Raw genomic sequence first — 6,968 nt, forward strand, 5'->3', positions numbered from 1 at the left:
TTCCATATATCTTGCTTTATATATTTGATGATATATTGTTAGCGAATTGTAAATATTCTAACTACAATTCTTGAGCCCAGAAGGAGTGGAAAAAATGAAGATATCCATGCAGTGCAGCAGAAAATCAGGACAAGTTTTGTTTTCATCTGGTCCAGTTTGTCTTGTTAATCAGTGGAGGAAGATTTGTTTTTCTTCTTCTGCAGCAGAAAATCCAATCTCTGCATGCCACTACTGCACTACTACTACATTAATACTGGGATGTTAACTTGTTAGCAGGCATTTAGCTGTACCTAATACTACACACAATTATGTCACAATAGAAAGAACAGAAATATATCCAAACATCCTGACTTGGAAGTCAATTTTACCCTCTTTAGAAACGTTAAGCCAAATAAAATACACAGCAACACTGTATCCGTCTACGGCTTTTCCACTGATCTTATGTGATGTTATGTGTGTTGTGTGAGTTGGATGGGCCTCTGAGGAAGCGAGGGACCACTGGATTCTAATCCTCATGTTCAATGAAAAGCGCTTCATCGGCTGGTTTGGGCAGAGCGATGTCATTGTCAGTGGCATGTGGGTTGTGGTTGGTTGGGAGAGAGTATTCTCACGCTACATCCAGAGCTGGTGCTGAACACTGCAAACATGCAGGCTGTTGTGTGCGCCATCAGGCTAAGTAAAGTACACAAAAAGGCTCCTGAAAAAGGATCTGAGAAATGCATAAGTATAGGTGCAATTTTTGAATCAATACAAAAAAGAATAAACTGCAAGGCAAAGTATAAAGCTGTGTAATGCAGGAAGTGAGTGAGGTCAGTGTCAAACAGGGGAAAATGAGTCACTGTTTTCACACAGATGGCACAGCTGCCCACCAAGGCCTTTTCTTTTATGAAAAACATCACTTATTGTTTCAGAGATAACACCTGAGAGCACATTTATCACTGTTATTATTGCTACAAACAAAGGCTAATGATGTTCTCTGATATATTCAACGTTTAACAAAGCAGCTTGCAACATGTGCTTTCACTGACACGTGATGCCCATGGTTTGTTTTTCACTTTTAGCCATCACTGTGGTGTAAATATTGTACGAAACGGCAGTGAGTGGTGGAGGCTGTTATGCTTACATGTCCACAATGACCGATTCAGACTGGCCTAAAGTACAGAATTCTTGTGGACTACATTTTTGACCAGAGAAAGACCAGGATCCTGTGTCTGCTTTTTTGAGGATAGTGTGGTTCTGTTGGGTTCATCTAGCCACAATGTCCAGCTGCGTGGGAAGTGTTTGGGATAAGAATTAGCACCTGGCTTGGCGATAGCGAGAGAAGCTGCGTCATTTATAAGGAACTCAGAGTCATTCCTCCACATCCAAGGTAGGTGTTTCAGGCATCTGACTTGGATGCCTTCTGGGACCTCCTAGGGTGAGGTGTTTCAGGGATGTCCTACCAGGAGAAAGTCCAGGCCAGACCCAAGCCACACTGGAAAGATTATATCTCTTGACTAGTGTTACGCCCCTCTGCAGCCCCTAATCTCCTCAGTGTGTTCAGCTGGTGCTAATTGACCACACCTAGTCAGGTGTGGATAAAAGCATACCTGAAGCAGGCTTTCAAGAAGGCTCGCTGGTCTTTGCCTTGGTGGTACCAGCCATTTTAGCCAACCTGCTATGCATTTTAAGATAAAACCTCTTCTCACAGATACGCTGGTATTCGTCTCCTTATTTGTGTTGCAGCTTTTGAGCCGGGTTGTAACAACTAGCTTGGAAATGCTTAAGTGTTCCCCCAGAAGAGACTGATGAGGTGGCCTGCGTTTCTGCTTAGACTGCTGCTCCCGCAAACTAGACCCAGATAAACAGCAGCAGATGGATGGATGGATGAAAGTGTATTATAGTGTCCTTTAAAAGAAATCTTTTGGGATAAAATGAGTCTGCTTCCCTGTATATGTACTATACACAGCAGTAATATGTGGTGCTGATATTTCAGTAATGCAAAGTTGTTAAATTTATTTTTGCAGCCTTTAAGCCAAGCACCTACATATTCAGCTGCTAACGATGGATTTGTATCTGTTTCCACAACACCCACCACGTTAAAAATAGTTCCTGCTATTCCAAACCAACACTTCTTTTTTCCCTTCTTTTAGAGTTGCTGTTATCTTTCCCTCAACCTGTGAGATAAGTGCCCATCATCAGTCACCACATACTGCATAGCGTACCACCCAAACGAGACACACGGATAGTTTAGGGGTCTGGAACTTCTCTCTATTGTACACCCACCTTCTGAAACTCTCTGCCCTCCACTGCCTAAAAAAGGCTAAAATTAATCAAAAATAATATTCAGATTCTTAAATTCTAACACTGATACTGCTGAAACATGCTGCTGTTTGCCGCAGGACTGTAGAAGCGTCTGGAGCTTTGGTAATGAAAAGCTTCCCTGGTCCACAAGCTCTCAGGAGTGTCCTCTCCCAACCTTTCCTCCCACATGGATTTCCTCCACTCTGACTGAGTCATCCTGCCATTGAGCTTACAGTGTTCCACCTACAATGGCAGATCTCTATATCTCTTTAATGCAAGTAACAAACATACACTCATTCAACTGAGAATTTTGCAAAGAAAACTGTTAAAAATGGTGGAAAAATGTATAGGTTCTTGTTAATCAAGGTAACAGATGCCATAACTGTGCATAGTGCATATGTGCATAGTCAACCACCAAAGGCCCATTTTGAGCCAGGAAAAGCCTGAACATGATGTGTTGGAAAATGACCACCAGGAAACACAAAAAGACCAAAAGAGATTCACAACCTTTCAAGTGCATGCTGTGATTAATCTGCACAGATCCTATCAGCTTTTTCATCACGAGATGTAATCACAAACCTAGACTTTAAACATGGGAATCTATGCAGACTCACTTGGTTTTGGCCTTCTTGAAATCAGAACTGAATTGGCTGGATGATGCTGCGAGCCTGTGCTCTGAGGGAAGTGGTGCAAAGTACAGAAAATACAGTGGGGTTAGTTTAACTGGTAATTTTGAATTGTGCATAGTTGTGAATGTGGGTGCGAGTGGTTGTCTGTCTCTCTGTAGACCTGCGACAGACTGGTAACCTGTCCAGGGTGTACCCCACCTCTCACCCTATGGCAGCTGGGATGGGCTTGAGCCTATCTGGAGGAGTGGGACAAAAGGAGGGATGGATGGATAGAAAAGTATGTTTGCTAAATTCGCTATATTCTGGTTCAGACAGCAGAGTCACTCAGAGTGTCACTTTAAATTTGCATTCTCTCTTTTGTGTCTTAATCTCACCACTACACCTTGCAGGTCACTGTCTCAGGTGTTTTCATCATTTGTGGAAAAGGACCTTGTGGTCAGAGTGCAAAAATTGCATTTGTTGAACCCACTTCTAATGTAATCCAAATTTTAATCAAAGAAAAGTTAACTGAACACTTGTGTCTTACACCTGGGACATCCCTGGTGTAGCACTGTCTGGCTCCTTGCTGTCAGCACCTCCCTCATGGACACCTGTACAGTAGTTTCATGGAATTCTACCACCTGCATTGTGCCTGTCGTTAACAGGCACAAAAAAACACCATTCTTGCAACAAGTCCACGTCTTTAGCAGTCTTTTCTCTGCTTGTATCAAACATGAAGTAATAATGATTTCACAGCCTGACAGGTGGCACCTCGCTGTTGAATATCTTAGACAGGAGAGTAGACTGAAAAGCTCACACCATTTTCTTCTTTCACAGGTTGTCAGCTTGGTGAGAAAAAGAAAGGTGGTTATGTAAACATAACTCTGTTAGTAACCATGGCACCTGGGAAATAACACTGTGCACAGAAAATATGCTCTGTGTGTATGATATGTGATATTTTTCATTCTGAAGCCAGCCAAAGCAGAACCTAAATATAAAAACATAGATACTGCATACACAGACATTGTAGTGGAATCTGGATTACATAACTGATCATAGTTCATGTTTCCGTTAAATAGACTCAAATGAAAGGAAAACACATGTTGTATATGAAGGCGTCAATTACTTTGCAGCTACTATGAGGATATTAAATACTATGAGGAGTACTACACTGCATTTCTACTGACATTTCTGCTAAAACAATATGTTTTGTCAGTGTAGTGGGTCAGACAAAACCTTTAAGTTAAATCTTTAACTTTATTGTGTTGTGTTGGAAGTAAATTAATTCCAAAGAACAAGAAATACTTGAAACAATTACTTGAAAAGTAAGTACTTGAAAAGATTATCCATGTAATTATTAAATAAAAAGCTAAGTTTAGCATTTCATGCAAGGCACACAGCTCTGGCTGTGAGCACAGAAACCCAACCCACCTGTTGTTTAAATCTTCTGTTTCTGAGGAGTGATTTAAGCCAACTTTCGTATTAGATGAAAGTTGGCTTAAGTCAGCAATTAATTCCTCAGGCAAAACTCACCCACAGTTTGCATGGGAGACGCTAACTTGTTGGCACACTCTCCAAGCTGTAGTGAAATTTGTAAAAGTGTGACAAAAACAGAAATCGAGCAGGTTCGCCTTCAAAGTAAAGCTCGTGCCTTACCATTACAACCAAAACATTTCAAAAGGTACAAGCTTTATTTTGAAGGTTCCCTGTTTCTGGTTTATGCCACACTTTTCACAGTTTCAGTGCCAATTGGGGGTTAATTAGTATCTGCAGACAATTCATTGTCTTGCATGCATTCTGCTGGTGGTTGCGGTAATCTGCTGGTGACCAAAGGAATCACAAGGAAGTTTTCTGTGCACCACTGTATACTTGTTTGGAACCAATTTCATCCAAGCAACTGCCAGCATCCTCCAGCAACCACTGGTCATATGGCCAGAATATACCATATATTTTCTCAAGACTATGCTTGCCAGATCGTTCCCAAATGATCTCTAGGCATTTGTTGCTAAGTCCTTGCTTTACATGCATCTTATATGCATGTCGTTGCACTTTGTAAGGAAGTCTCAGTTAACTGCAGGTTTCCCCAATCTTATAAAAAGTACATTTGCATAATGATTGAAACTAGCACTGCTGAAGGAACAGTGTACTGGGAGGTCAGTTCCTTGATCATTAATATGCAAATTCTCTGAAAACGCTACATCCAGATGAACAGAATCAACTTTTGAGCATTTACTTACCTGGATGATTGAGCGTGCATCAAGACATTTGTAAGGAAGCTGGAGCATCCAAAGGAAACTCTCGCAGAATGGCCACAGGCAAAGATGAGGTTAGAACCCGGAAGCTTCACGTGCCAAGGCCACAGTGCTAACCCCTGCACCACTGTGCTGATCCAGTTTAAGTTTATATAATATGGATTATTTTCAATGGTACATAATGAAGAGAATAAGAAGTTCAGACCTCTGAAGTAGACCACCTGCAGTTCTTTCAAACTTCCCAGGACTGAGTGTTTAAAAGACAGGTCATGAAAGAACACTTTGATATTTTCACCACCCCGCTGAGGATTCCTTAAAAAGATCAATGCCACTCTAGAAAAAAGTAGAAAGACAGGGTATGTTAGCATAAAAAGCATAATGGAGTAGCCTGGCCTTATTACCACATTAGTGAACATTTACATTGTACAAAATGCCAGTATGTGATTTTGTCCCCACAGCATTTCTTAGCTGATGACAAACAGTCATTTTTAGTGTTTGTGTTAGTGTGTGAGTTATACACAGAAGACTCAGTGTTTGAAATAGTGAGTTTAAAGGTGCTAGCAGGTGTACTGTTGATCTATGGAAAAAGCCAAGCTAGCTAGCTCCGTTTATTATGCTAAGATAAGCTAAGATTAAGCTTAAAGATCCATCTCTTTGTGCTTAGATGGGAGAGCAATCTTTTCATCTAACTTACTGCAAGAAATGTAATCACATTGTTTTTTACAAAAGGAACTTAAATATTGCTAGCCTAACAATGTTTGACACCAAACTAAACACACAGATAGATGCACCGATACTTAATGATAACATGCTGTGTAATGTCTGGACAGCAGTGACAGATGTAGCTTAGAAATTTCCTTTTAGGGTCAGCCTAAACTTTATATGAGCATATGCAGACGATAACATACATCATATATTCCTGTATTTATAGCAACACAGTTGGTCCCTAAATTGGTCCAAAATGTGAGCATGCAAGAAAGGACTGTCTGGGTCGGGACAGAGCGTAACCAAGCCGAGCCGAGACCAACCAGGGTATCCGATAAGGTGGCGAGGAGTCAGCATATTGTCAGCCACACAGACAGGCAGGCTGGCAACCAGAGAAGGCTGCGCTTCAAAATCTCTGAGTCATCGCCTGGCCTCCTTTGATTGCCACCCCATACACACACAGACACACACACTTCCAAACAGTACCACCACCTCCCCTCCTCCCGATCCCTCTCTGTTGTGTCAGCCATCAGTCTCACTGACAGCGCATGCAGATAGAGCTGTTAGGAGTCAGGCAGCAGCCGTGCACATCAGCTAACTGGGAGAAGATTTCAACGCGCATGAGTAGAGGAGAAGAACAGAGACAACTCTGACAGTTCAGGCAGTTCATTAGCAAGTGCAGAGTGGGCACGAGGTGAGAGGTTTGAAAGGGCACAGCAGGGATTTAACGGGCGCAAGCGTGTAGTGATCTTTATATCCTTGGTCATATGAGAGAACAGCACTCTGCAGAGAAAAGAAAGTCCAAAAGTACAGTGGAAAAATACTTGAAGCTGAATGGGAATCAGAATATTGGTGAAAAAGAGCAAGCTGACCTTTCTGTCATTAAGTAGTTCTCGACAGGTCTGGATTAAGAAATGATATGGGAGATACAAATCTGAGCAGATTCCACTTTTCTCACAGACTGGGGCAGAAACGATGTGCAAACCCACACAAAATATGTCAACAACTCAAACACAGATGAAATCACCAGCGACGTGAAAGCGATTGGTCTATTTATAGCAGCATGCTCCATTAATGCAGTCACTGACTGCCAGCCAGGAGAAAGACGAGATAAAGAGGG

This window comes from Simochromis diagramma, unplaced genomic scaffold (assembly GCF_900408965.1).
Source record: "Simochromis diagramma unplaced genomic scaffold, fSimDia1.1 OVJJ01000131.1, whole genome shotgun sequence".
Taxonomy (NCBI): domain Eukaryota; kingdom Metazoa; phylum Chordata; class Actinopteri; order Cichliformes; family Cichlidae; genus Simochromis; species Simochromis diagramma.